A 14,892-nucleotide genomic window follows, 5' to 3' on the forward strand; every position below is an offset into this window, starting at 1 on the left:
GGGCCTCTGCCTTCCTTAGCAGACACCTGTCTTTCAAAACCGAGACACATGATTTTTTAGATTATTTCACAACTACAGATAATAGAAAAAATTAAATGTTCACTCTTAGGATTTAGATACGCCTGACAATTAATACTGATATATTTAAATAAGCAACTCTACCAACAGTGAAGATACAAACTCAACCAGCTATTTTCACTGTGCTGTAACACAAATCTCAGGATGAAGGGTTTAAAAGGCAGCAATCAAAAGCAAAGCCTCTCAGTAACAAGGAGGGAGTTGGAAAATTACACAATTTTAAGTCTTAAAAAAATACAACAATTAATTAGCGTTTTAGGGGATTTCCACTTTCAAACCTGAGAAAGCCTGCTCTTGCTTGCTCTCTGCAAGTCCAGGAGAAGTCAACACAACAACTCAGGAAATACGCTCCTGGATGACACCAGCAGAAAAGAATGCACTTCCACCGCTTTCAAGATTGCTCTTTATTGCTCTTTTATGTAATGCTTACGGAGTAATTGTTAGAGTAGTTAGAGGCATATCTTTCCATTTTTAGAATGTCTTACTTCAGCTTCATAAAAATATACACAATTTCAGATAGCTCCTATTGAACTGTACTTTCTAAGCACTGTAAAGTACAGCAGAGGAAGCAGTGGAGCACCGGGCAGGAACGGGCCCCAAGCCAGGCAATGCCCGAATCCAGGCCTGTTGGGAAGGGAGGAATCCGCAAACACCCAAATTACTGTATTGCAGAAATTGAAAATACTTGGCACACAAACCATTTATGCCACCTAAAATGAACCATTTCAGTAAGGTGCTCCAAGGCAGCTGCTAGTTATCTTTTCAATATCACAGCAGGATAAATTACAGATGGTAACAGAATGCATATCCACCTAATTGCCTTTTCTGTCCATTTGTGAGAGACCACTTCAAATACAAAACATTTAAAATGGAGCTTTTCAGCAATAGCACAAACAAATAGAGGGTTCAAACTGTTAGGTTCTTTTTAACTCAATATAGGACATTCTCTGTTACTTCAGTTCCCATACGACCCGAGAGGTAAAGCTGCAAATACCAGAGCAATTGTGAACATGCCCAGCAAGGAGGGGCAAAAGTAGGCTCAAAGATCTACCTTACATGTACTGTGTTTAAAAGAAGTGTGTAACACCTCACTTCTTTTGTCAAACTAAAGCACAATAAAAATTTAAGGAAAAATGTCATACATATATATATGTATATATATAATATGCACATAATTATTTCTTCAAATAAGATTTTTAAAGAAGTTGCTTCTTTAAAATGGCAAATACATTTCGTAAGTTGTTTCTCTACAGTAATGCTGCCGGTTAATTCCAAATAACACTCAGCACATCTTCTGATGAATACTGTCAAAATCTTTTTTTTTATGTTTTAAAAGTAGCCCTCAGCAAGGTTATTAATGCAGACTTCAGATCAACACATTCACCTAGAGCAGGGTAAACATGCACACACACTACCTTGTCCCATTTTTATCTGTTTTTAATACTCATGCTGCTGCTGCCTGTCAATATCCTCTTGGTGAACCACAGGAAGGATATGCCCAGGAACAAGCAAGAAATCCCTTGTCATTTATGGTCACCTTCAAAGACAGCATTTACTTAAACTGAACTGACAGAGTACGCTGCTCATGCCATCCTGGAGAGCTGCTGTCCTTGGGCACTTGGGGACCCCAGCACAGCTCACTCGAGGCAGGGCAGCCACTACCCAAACACAGCACGAGGGCTGAGCAGAACCATGCCAGGTTCATAATCCAGCACAGACCAACTCAGGCTTCCTGCTGGGAGTACTGTCCTGCCCACACACTGCTGTTGTGGTCCCAGCACCAGGGATGGTGCGAGGACCGTGGCACTGCATGGCACGCCTGTGCCTCTGGGGTCAGGCCTGTCTCCAAGGCCAGAAGCAGTGCCAGGGAGCCAGCCCTCATCTTGGTGAAGCCAGTCTGATATCCTTTCAAAACCAACATCACTACCATCACTACCCCTGTCCTCCATAGGAACAAGAAATTAAAGCATTTAAAGAAAGGAAAAGGTGGTAGAGCTGGCACAGGACAAAGCTCTGACACAAGGCTGGTTACTTGTTCCATACCTGTCACCAACAAACACCATGCAGGGGTGGGACAAGTCTTCAGACTCCATTATCCTCAAGTCAGTCTTCATGAGAGTGAAACTATTTACTGGAATGGCAATATGAACTGCAGGTTTCACATTGAATTCTGAAGAACTGATGACCCAACCTCACCGACAACCTCTTAGCAAAAGATGGAAAAACTTGCACTGGTGCAAAGTACAGCATGCTCAGAGCGACCAACTTTCAACAGAAAAAAAAAAAGGCTTTCTTAATAAACTATCAATTCACTGTCTTCACAACAGACTTCTGTCATATTCGCAATTTATTACTTACAATCTTAATCCATAGGTGAATTGTACGACCCACTGACCAAAGCAAAATCAAAGGGTAGGAACAGTCATGTCACCAAAAGAAGTCAAAGAAGTTATCTCTCTGGAGGCTATTCAGTTTTGTAACTGGAGTTCCTTCACATGACAAAGGATAGAAGTTACAGCATAACCATTAATGCTGTTCAGTCAATCTCCAACAGCAGAGAAGAGAGAGCTGCTAGCAGTGGCCACTCACACTGTGGGGTAGAAGCTCTATTAGAAACAGATACCACTGGAATCTTGGTCCTGTAAGACCCAGCTGCTCTAGACATCAATGGAGGCATGAATAATCAGCACAGTGGTGGGGCACAGCTATTCATTTAATGGATATGGTGACAAAAAAAGCAGTCAAATAAAAAAGATTACTCAACTAATTCAAGCCTAAAAGACAGAATAGAAAAAAATCAGTTGCCAAAATCGCCATGGAGCACATTATTATGGACTGATAAAATTTTCTAAATGGAAAGATAATTCAAGTAGGCATAACTGTAACTTTAGTGGTGGATTTGAGAAGAACCAAGTCTTACGAAATAGAAAACAATGTGGTAACGTGAACCAGCTGAGCCCAGCAGAGCCGTCTGATGCTCCTGCTCCCAAACAAATCCATATCTATCCAAAGCAGTGGAAGGGATGACACACGGAGGCATGCAATTGTACATCTAAGCTAATAGAGGATTCCTTATCTGTGAAGCATACCTACTTTTAAAAGAGATAGAAATGCAAAAGAAGGTTGATGTTCCCTTCCTAGCCTAAGGGGAGAGGAGAAATCTACCTGTCTGCTGCTGTTTTCCAAGTCAAATAGTAATGGAGTTATGAGAATGCTAGAGAAAAGCAAGCCAACCAGGGCTCACTAAAGCAGCACAGGAACTATGAATGACAGAAACATCTGTCTGCAGAGAAAACACAGCCAGGTAATACCCCAGCAGGTACCTCAGTCAGAATAAGGTAAACACAGTCTGTTGTCGAATGACCATGATTATGTATGCAGCCTGCTTAAGGGAAGGAAGAGAAAAAAGTAGCATTAACACAAAGCTCCATCTGGAGAGAGGTTTCTCCACTAGGAATTCCTTTGTGATTGATCACATTTAACACCAGCAAAACAACTGGCCTTCACATCTTCCAAATTTGGGGGGGGGGGGTTTGGTCGGCAAGAAGGGCATGGAGCATTGATCTTGTCAATGCTCTTTACCCAAGTCACAGACAGTCACCAAAGAAAGTTTCTGTGACAGACAGCAAGGTCATCACCAAGAAGTAACTGGAGAGAATAACACAGCTGCTCCCGTGAGATGGCCACAGTGATGGAACATGCTGTTGTAGAGTGCATCAAAAACACACTTCAGCAGAGAATCTGAAGTGTTGCTCCCATTAGAATGAAATGGAAGTTAACTCAGCACCTGGCACAGGCCCCGTTCCTCACATTTGCAGCTGATTCTGCTGGTCTGCCTGAATTCAAAGGCTGTCATGATGATAAAGAAACCAAGCCCTCCTTTTTTTATCACCAGAAACCTTTTGAAACAGAAACTGAGAAGACACTGTTTTCTATGAATACTTGGGTATAAAAATAAGGATAAGGAAACATTTGAGAGAAGACCAAACAGATCTTAAATGACCATAAAGAAATTTATCACGGTAACTACAAATTAGGAAATTTCCCAGTGAATTGAACATTTCAGAAAAGCAAAGAAGGGTATAGTGAATATATCATCTGAGAACAAAATTACTGGTGGCTATTTTCTCCACTGTTGTAATTGTGCTGTTAGGATCCATAGGGAGGATTCCTATCATACTGGTACCTCTGACTTATTTTTTCTTACTTGTACAAATAAAATCATATCTACCTTAAAGGGAGTCAAACTCCTTCAATCTGAGTTAAACCAGCAGAAAGTAGCTGGCTCCTCTGGGATGTGTTTACAGGCAGTACTGCTTTGATTCACATTCTGCTGGCATCTCTGCAACTGGAAAATGTTAAGGTCAAATCAAGGTGATTTGCTGGCTTTCCTCCTGTGGTAGGGCCATTTCAGTTAGGGCTCTTGAATAAAATATACACCTAGATCCTCATACAGTAGCTCAACTAACTAATAACCAAAGCTATTACTGCATTTAGCACCTACCCACAGCACTGCAGCAACGCCAGGTGCATCTGCATACCCACAAAATCACACATTCAGGTTCCACCTCATTTATAGTACAAGTTGGCATGTGAAAACCATTAGCTCAAGCCACTTTGTCTCCCCTCTCTAGTACTGTGTCAAGACTTCACATCTTAGTTTCAGTTCACTTGGGATAAAGAGGGATCTGATCCTGTCTGTCCAGTGTAGATCAAGTCAAGGCCACAGCTGCTCTAACCCACCCAAACGAGTATCACAGTTGTAGTTGTGCCATGATAAACAATAACTTGAGGGAGATGCAGAATGTCCCCTACCCAAGTCACTCTGCACACACAAGTCACCATTCTCTTTGAATCTGCCATGCAAACCCACACAGATCCTATACTTCAGGAAGTTTGACAGATGTGTTCTTTCCTCTAGAAGAAGAAATGGTCAACGTTAGCCAGGTGAGAGGCACAGTCACTGCATCTCCTAACACACACTTATGAGACAAAAAAGGCAAAACAGAAATAAAGCCAGGGATTAGCACCACATCAGTCAGTTTCACCAGGCCCACTGCCAGTATCCTGGACAAGATTATTCATATCAAACACCAACTTTTGTTTCAAGGAAAACGGGGTAAAAAACTAACGCACACCTAAAACTGAAAGGGTGCCATTAGTGCTCATAATGGAGTCGCAAGTCTCACAAATTTAACACGTCACACACAAACTGCTTCACATTCATATTGAAAAAGCACACTGGCAAGAAGTCTAAACTTCAGAGCATACAAGGCTGTCCATCAGTAAGGGTCTTTGAAAGGCAAACTAAGCCCCTGACACTACTGAACAGAGAGCTGCTCACTCCATGCACTGTGAGAGATGAGCGAATGCATTAACAAGCACTGTGTTTCAAAAAATAGCATATCCTCAGTGACAAGCATTGTCTTCCCATTGAACTGTGCCATTTTAGAGACTGAAAAGGTCCAAATATCACAAGCACATGGTAAACCCAGCCATCCACAAACCCTTCGGAACAGCTCCAGTGCAGCAGAGCAGAGATCCCTCCGGCTAATCCCGACTGACGGGGACCCGAGCAGTGGGTGTTCTGTACCCCAGGGCTCTCTCCCAGCCTCCACAAGGAAATGAGTTGGCTGCACAAACACAGCATCCTCCAGTCTGGAATTACTAGATTCAGCTAAATTATGGGGATGTAATTGTAAAGGAGATAAATCCCAACTTACCGTATCTTTTTACAAGTTCTGTAAAATGGATAAATACTTTGAAGAAACACCAAATATTAGCTGTTTCCCGGAAGTTTTTCCCCCGTATTCTGTAAGGAATCTCCTTTTAAAAGCTCTAAGTACAAGTGATTCTTGCAACAAGAGACATTGCAGAACAGTGGTGATTCATCTGTTGTCTAGAACCAAAACTTGGTTCTGAAATACAGGTCAAGCAAGCTTAACAGTTTTGAATTTCAACAAACTAAACTCTTCTGTAAGGATTTTCACCTCATACCGTAGTGTAAGAAAGAATAAAATCCATTGATCAAGCATAAATCCAAAAGACAGCAGTACAATGGGAGGGTTGATAAAATAAATGTTGTAAAAATTAAGAAAGTTAAGAAGCCTGTTTAGACATCACAAGTACATCCCTGCTCTCCTCCTGCTTCAGGCTGTTATAAGTTGCCAGAGCAGAGGCTCCGGGGCTGGTTGTGAGTTCCTGGGCATCAGCAGCATGACATAGCAGAGCTTTCACATGTAGTATTTATGTTTGTACTGGGGAAAAGGACACACCACCCTTGAATTTCTGGACTTACAAGGTATTTTTGCTTCTAAGATAAAAATCTCTATTCTGGCTATAATTCTGTGCAAGATGCAAACCATTTCAGTCAGCTAGAGATAGTTTTAGGTTCGGAGATCAAAGCTAAGGCAGCCTCCACAAGATCCTGTGCAAGGAGGGAAACAGCCGAACGCAATCCATGCAGCAGCACATCCTGTCTCCCCTTCCTCCAACATGTTTAAGTTTGCCCACTAAAGACTTGGAAGCGAGACAGACACATCAAATATTTGGAAAGAAAACCCTCACAGGCAGGTGGCTGTTTGCTGCACAGACAACAGTAATAAGTTCCTCCAAAGGCCTGCTTGTGTCAGGGAACCTGGGGGAAGGATGAACCAATTATCAGCTCGAAGAGAAGCATGAGCTACTCTTGAAGTGACCTGCTCAGAGTTAGCAGTCCTTCATTTTGTAAGGATATTCCATACAAGTAGAAGGCAGCTGCTGGCCTGTGGAATGAGGCCTTCCTGAGTGTTGCACAGCTGAAGGAAGGGCTGTCTGAACTTTTCACACCAGGACATTGCTCTAAAGCGTGATAAATCAGCTTCCATGCACAAGGAAAAAGGTCATGTTTATATTTCAAAACACAGAAAGTGTCTGCACAGCAGAATCCTTTGTTTTCACAATGCTCAATCACAACACCAAGTTGGAGAACAATCAGTTTAGAGTGACAGGATTAAGTAAACTCTGGGAAAACAGCCCCAATGCTCAATGGAAAGCTGAGGATTCCAGGTGTTCCTACAGCAACCCCAGCAGGGTGCTGCAGAGCCCAGGTTTATTATTTGGGTTGGTGCAGACTGACTTGGGCTTTCATGCACGGTCATTGGCGTGCCGAGCTGGAAGTTCCACAGCTGCTCTACCGGTGAGATGTGCACACAGCCTGACTAATCAACGCACTGCTCTGCACACGGTCACATTTGAACTGGTAACACTTGACCAAGTGAAAATATCATCCCATAGCTTGCACTCCTGCACATAAAGCATATTTTTTCAACTTTTTTTAAAAAAAATCTGGAATATTGCCATAGTAAAACATTTTTGTTCTGTTGCAATACGACACCTGTGATGCATTGAGATGCAGAGAAAACAAAGGAAAATACTGGAAAAGTTGCATTAACTTGAATTATCTTTGCTATCTAAAACAAAGTATTTTCCTTTAGCATTTCAAATTTGTCTGAAATATATTAATATTTATATTATAGATTAAATCAATATACTAGTAATGCAAAACAATTCAATAATACAATATTAACTAATACAATGAACTGTATCACTAAAACAGCGTTTGCTGGAATTGTAACAAGGCAAAATGTCCTACATCTAATGCACTCCACACTTCCTAAAAGCAGGAAGTTGTGATTCAGGATATATTCTTTCGTATCTACTACACTAAAAAAGATACTTAAAATCTACTCACTATGAACAGCAATAAATGCATTAAGTTTAATAAAAACTGTTATCCTCCTCCACTGTGTGAATACATTTCCAGACTAGATCAATGCAGCAGCAGCTCCCGATGGACAGTGGGTGGTTCCTTTCAGAGCACTCAAGTCGGCCAAAATAAAACTCAGTAGCTCATCAGACAAATCCAATTCCTGGATTCAGTGTTCCTTGCTAACTCACCACTTTTTTAATTACTGCATATTTTCAGGGTGGTTGTTTTTGTTTTGGGATTTGGGTCCTTTGTCGTTGTAGTTTTTTGATTTTATCTCAGTGTCAGTACGTGACTTGGTGAATTTTTTTGCTGCTTAAAAATAACCTGTGTTCCACAACTAAATTAAAAAACTCTGAGTGTTGAACGACTGACTACATCAGCCTGAACAAAAAGCATCCCAAAACAGGCAGTGCTCTCTATCAGAACTTCAGAACTTCCTTAAGAAGCGTCAAGTTCTTGAACCACAGAAGTTTTTCTGCCCATCTATTGTCTAAAGAACTCTAAACTACGATTTTTTTTAAAGTATCTTCTGGAAAAGAATGTATTTAATGACAATGAAATTTCCTAAATCTCAGTGTATCCTGTTGCTACATATTACATTAAGAAACAATAGCAACTCACAATTTTCTTTCTTTATGTGATAATCCAAATAACACAGAGCAAACAGGCACATCTCACAAGTCTACAAGCCAATCTGAGATTTCTGGGTTCAATGCCTTTTAATCTCCCATCCGAAATACAAACACGCTCCCAGGAACAAGTGATGCATTGTATCAGTCATCTCACTGCCAATATTTTCAGTTTCAGCTGAAATATGGAACTGGGTATTTTCATCACATTAGTTATGAGGACAAAGCTGCATATGAAGGCTATGGAGCAGCAACAAGTGGCAAGTTCTGTCAGTGTATCTTTGATTAAGGCTGAATCAAATTACACAGCCCCCCAGCCCAGGTGTAGTACCGGATCACAAGAACCCTGGATAAGGCATGTGTTATAAAAACATGCTCTTGGTATCTTCTCCAATTGTTTCATCAGTTTAAGTTTTGTCTTTCTGTCTGTAAGCTCTGTGGAGCATGGACTTCCCTCTACTTCATAGAGGGCCACGTCAATTTGGAGTTTAGACACAGGTATGATACAAATTAAATCTCCTTTCACAATATGCTATAATACTGCTGCATTATTTCTCAATAAGAATATATGGTAATTTTGTTTTTAAATAAAAACATGATGAAAATACTAACTCTTTCTGAGATCTGTCTCCCAATGTATCTTTAGATACCACACAAGACTTCAGCATGAATTAGCAGAAGACAACTGTTGAACACTATGACACAAAAACACCTGTACACAGAATGTCTCCAATTAACAGTCAGTGCTCCACCTGTCCAGGCACCCCTGAAATTAGTTACATTACACACACCACCTGGGGCTTATTTTGCAAAAGAAATGCTTCAGCTTTAAGCCTGTCACATTGACGTGGAAGTTAAGGACTTATCATTTGTCTGAAATAATTTCAGAGATAGGTGAATTTCTTTGGTTTTAGTTTTCACCAATCAAATTTACCTCTATGATAACAAACGTGCCAATAGTTAATTCCCAGGCTACATAACAGGAAGTTCTGCCAAGGCAAGACAGTGAAGAACATGGGTTTGGAATTGAAAAGGTTTCTTTTCAGAGCACCTAGGATGCATTACCTGTTGCTGCCTTCCTGGGGAAGAGGACAGAAATCCACCACAAACTGGTAATCTCCTGTTCACATCAGATTTCTAGCACAGATGGCATTAAGTAAGATCATATAAAGCAAACTAAGGGATAGATTAGGTGCTTCCTATTTGGACATGTGTAATGCAAATGCTTTTGAGTACACTTATAAAAACAGGTTAAAAGCATAGCCCAGATGATAGCCTTTGGCTTGCCATACCACGTACAGAACATGAGGAGCTTTTGATAAGAAGATAAAGACAGGAAAAGTTTTTGGCACCCAGACAAACAGAAATCCTGAATTTTTTAAATGCTTCTTCTTTGCTCCTTAGAGCTGGACCTCATGGGACAAAAGGCAATATTTGGCATCACACCACAGCTCCTTCTTTTCCTCACTTGCTCACAGATCTCTGCTACTCCCTTGCCCTACCTGACACTAGAAAAACTGCCCCTACCTTCCTGCCTTCAGTCCCTCCACCTACTCCCAGGACATTCTCCCTCTTGCTGCTGCTGCCTCTGGAGGTGGCCCCAGTCAGTCTAAGGGCATCTCTTGGACCAACCCGATCCAGAGCTACCCCTACTGCCAGCCAGCAAAGGTACCCCAAGACAAGCAAATCCCAACAGAGCTTCCCCATGCAATGGTCCAAGATGTACCTCACTCATCAGGGAATGGCAACCTGGTGCCCTAAACTCCTCTGCACAAACTCAGCAAACCCTGAAGGGCAGTTCATCCCACAGCCTGCACAGAGGCTGTGAACCACCTGCCTCACACGTCGCATAGATCCCACAGCCACAGGGGAATTTCATTCCCTGCCCACAACCATCAACCCATGGCACAAACAGTAAATACATTAAAAATCCCCCCACTGAGCTGTGATGCAGAAAGCAAGTTTCAACTTGTACACCTTCAAAGAATTTACAATAGATTCCTTTCTCCTCTTTAATAATGAATTCATCACAATACCAATCAAAACATTAGATCAGCTATAATGTCAATTTAAGGTTCACAAAAACACACTACATTTCATTGTAGTTAGAACACTACATGCGGGGGGGTAATTTTACTTATTTCTTGAATAATGGTTTAATGACTCTCAAATAAAGTAACAACTCCCAGTTTAATTTTCTCCACTAAAATAAAGACATATTTAAAATTCTTTTTAAAAGCAATTAAACAGGAAGTTGACTGGTCTTCAATTCCTAGTGCTAGGTAAGAAATCTCTAAAATGCTTTGCAAAGTAAAAAAAAAAAAGGGGGGGGAAGATCTGTAAGAGATGGTCATGGAGACATTTTGGAGAAAAATATCAATTTCTTTTTCTTAATATCTTAAAATTGCAATAACAGTAGGAAAACACATGTATCACTAAAGTATGCCTTTAAAAAAAATTCTGTTAAAATGGTGCCTTGTTTAAAGATACCATACACAAAGCACACATTTTCCCCAACTTTCCGAAGCTTTGTCTGCCTGTAAGAGTGGGATGCAACGAAGAGGACCAGAAAGTTGAAGCCAGCCCCAGACATTCTCCACGGATCCCGTCAGCCAAAGGCTCTGCCTTTGTCTTCGCGGGGAGGAAAGGCAAGGAGAGGCAGCAGCGAACTGGCCGGGCTGGTTCCCGCGTGCTGCCCTCGCAGCCAGACACCTCTCGCTCTTCAGGAAGCGAGCGCTGACTCACGCAGCCGATCCTGAAAGGAGGACAAGCCTGTGCCGGAGTCACCTCCCTGACCCTGGAGCACACGGCGGCTCCACGGCAGAGTCCTCCGGCCTCCCACGGCCCAGCCGAGCCGCTGAGAGACACCACCCACAGACCCTTCTCCTCCAGCCTCCCCTTCTAACGACAGACTCGGGGATCCCACTATCAGAAAAGAAAAACATTGATCTCCTGTGAAAGTGATGGACTCCTTTCTTCCCCCTGAAATCCAGGCCTCTCTCGTCTGCCTTGAAATAAAGGAGCGAGGTACTAAGGGCAGCAAGGGGGAGAGGAGCAAAGGTCTGAACACTGCTGCCAGCTGCAGAGATTTAACTGACAAGACATTGGGATCTTCTTCCGTGCAAGAAAAAGCTTTGGGAAGGCCACCAGAGGCAGTTTTTGTCTGTCTTTATCCACCTCCTCCCCTCCCTCTGCAAACCTCCCCCAAGCAGAAAAAATGAGTATTCTGTTCGGGTAAAAGAACATGAGAAGTTGTCCAATGAACTAGGACATCTCGCAGGCCTTAGGGAAAGCAGCTGAGAATCAGCAAAGCTCCCAAGCATGCCCAGAGACCGCCTGGTGCCATCAGCCCCTCCAGCTCCACTCCCAAGTTCTGCTGCCAGAGCCAGCACAGCCTGCTCCTCGGGAAGGGCCATTTCCACAGGCCCTGGTTCTGGGCTTGGCTGCGGTTATGTGTTTACTCTCCATCTTCACTAGCATTTGAACTGCCTTCTTGTCAGCAACATTGCAATCAAGGCGGAGGCAGTAGCAAGTGATAGCTACTGGCCATTCCCAACAGCCCAATTTCACATCTGGCTTTCCGGTCACTCGCACATAAAGCTATACCAGGCCTTTCTCTTTTTCCCACCTAATTACTAAAGTTGGAACTGGTTTAATTTTGGACTGACAGTACATGCCATATTCATAAGGATTTGCCATCTTATTTTCGCTTGAGAAAAAAAAACCCCACCAAACCTAAGCAAAAATGCTGAAAATTCCAGAATTCTGACCCACACCAACACAGGTTCCTTGGGAGATGTCCACACGCTTGTTGTACAAGGTAGCAAAACACGTTCTTCCTGTAGCAACTCTTGCCAGTGGTGTCCCACGCAATCCTGGCACATGGAGTTGCTGTTCCCAAGCGGGGCAGCCTCCCAGCCACCTCCTGCACACCCGCAGCTCCAGGCTGAGCGCTCCGGAGCAGGAGGCACTGGCGGGCTGCCCCTAGGAGCTCAGAAAAGCTCTCTGCTCCTGGGGACTGCTCTGCTCAACTACCTCTGAAAAAGAGCACAGCTGCTCATCCAGAGCAATTCCATGTAACCTATCCAGACTCACTGATTTGACTGAAAATGACAGAAAAGTAACTGAGAGCAATACAGACTATGGCCAACAACAGGCTCATAGCTATGCTTTTCCAGACAAGTATCACGAGTTCTGCTTGCCTTTTTAGGGATCTTTTCTGTACCATATTACACTGAGTATGTCCTGGTACTAAAGCAAACTACTCTTAATTACACTCACAAAAATTTTGTTAAGCTCACTGAACTCCCTGAACTAGTCACTACTTTCCTGGACCAAACAAATAACCAAATGTTGCAGGACTTGATTATTTTCAGCATCACAATTAAGAAAAAAAAAATCCCCATAACAAAATTAAGACATTACTCACACAGTCCTATCTTTCAGAACTGCTTTAGCTCTTCATCTGTACTAAATGTATTGAAATAATCTGCATAAGGTGAAGGAAAAGTACGTGAAGTTCTTATTTATGTTTCCTGTTTATTTAAAATGCAGTTTTTCTCCAGGGATTCAGATTCAGTGCAGATTTCTGCACTAAACACCAGACACACATTACTAATTAAGATTACTATTACTTGTACATAGCATATACTATCACTGACTATGAAAAATACCTAAAAATGCACTAGATGATATTTAGCTATTACAAGAAGCTTCTGTAAAAAGGTAATGTATCCTATCACTTTCCCTGTTTACATTGTGTGACTGAATTCAACTGTTCATTATAAAAGGATCCTGCATTACTATTGAAAAAAGCAAACTCCAAAAGGTGTTACCGTGTTGACATTCTAAGAAAAATTAAAACAAATCCTCCCCTCTCATAGAAGATGACTCCCACAAAACTTTCTCCAACTGTGTTTTAAAGAGAACTTCTATTATCAGTACTGCTATTAATGCTGAACATCTAACAAGATAAAAGGGAAAAAGACAGTTTTTACTGGAAAGGGCCTATCAGCTGTTCTACCTTAATTAAAAATATTAATAGCATCTTATTTCAGCAGCAATAGAGCACTTCACAAGCAATTTCAACAGAAGGAGAAAGTTACTGCAATCTATCTTTCCACAGACAGGTTACATTTATTTGCATATAACATTGTAATGTTTAACAGAAACATTACAGCATGTAAATGCCAACAAAAAGCTTTTGCCCCCAAAACACATCCCCCACTTGAAACATGATGAACAAGACCAAATTACTGTCTCTTCCTAAACTAAACAAGTACATTAAGTAGGTTCCGATGTTTTTATCACCGTGAACACATTATTTGGTGTTGACCTCAAAAATACAGTTATTAGTTAAAGGGAAAAAGTTATCATCCTTGTCATCTCCTAATCTCTAAACTCCAATTTATCAAAAAATGACAATGCTGAAAAAACTGTAAAGCCAGTTCATGCAACACTAGTGCTCCCAGTCCAACCACACCTTTTCCTTCAAACAGTCGAATCTGGAAGCAATGACTAATGTAAAATTAACAGGGAGCGGGAAGCTATTTAGAAAAAAAAAAAGAAAAAAGTACAAAGGTCTATGGGGCAAACAGAGGCACTTCAGAAACACTCAGTTCTCTGTCCGTGAACTGCCCATGCCTCCTGAGCGTCAGCCGGGAGGAGAAATGAACCAGAGGGGGCTTGAGTCATCAACTCTGACTTTTCTGTGCTGAAACAGCCTGGGTTCAGCATCAGCATTTATTTTATCACGGCGAGACTCCATTTCCCAGCTCTCCCAGCCCAAGCCACGGCAGTCGCACTCGGTAAGCGGCACCTGCAGAGCACTTTCTGTTCTCGCACACACTGCAGCGTGCCCGAGGCACGGCCGGCCGGCGGCACCGCCACGAGCAGCGCGGGCACCTGTCCCCGCGGGCCGCGGCTCCCCGCGCCGCGCCCGAACCCTGCACGTGCTCCTCCGCTCCCAGCTCCTCGTCTTTGATCGGAGAGGGCGAGGAAACACCGCAAAAAGTTACTAGAGCCCCAAGAGCCATGCTCCCGGTGCGCGGGCCGAGGATGCTCCCCGGCTCCTCAGTACCCGGCGACGGGAGCGCGGCTCGTTCTGCGGTCACACGAAGGGTGAAATATCCGTATTTAAATCCCGTGCAGAGAACGCCGCGACAGCAGCGGGGTCAGGGACCCCCGGGAACAGCAGGACGGCAGCCGAAGCCTGGGGCACCCGGGAACAGCGGGACGGCAGCCGGGGCCCGCGGCCGCCCCGTGCGGGCACACCGGGCGTGCAGGGCCCGGCGCTGCCGGCTCACCCCGCCCGCTCCGCCGACCCCGCCATCCCTCGCACCACCCGCCGCGTCCCCACCCGGCCCCGCCACCCGGGGCCGTGCGGCGCTGCAGGCGCGGTGAGGCCCGGTGGCCCTGCCCGCTGCGGCTCCGCTC

General features: G+C 43.2%; 1 protein-coding gene across 1 annotated transcript in view; it reads right to left on the reverse strand.

The window, feature by feature from the left end:
* The window catches only part of PKP4 (plakophilin 4), a 72,129-nt gene that overhangs the window by 56,798 nt on the left and 439 nt on the right, over window positions 1-14,892 (reverse strand). The window lies entirely within an intron of this gene.

This window comes from Corvus kubaryi, unplaced genomic scaffold (genome assembly GCF_017639235.1).
Source record: "Corvus kubaryi isolate FWS band 111438036 unplaced genomic scaffold, C.kubaryi_AGA036_p1.0 37396, whole genome shotgun sequence".
Lineage (NCBI taxonomy): Eukaryota > Metazoa > Chordata > Aves > Passeriformes > Corvidae > Corvus > Corvus kubaryi.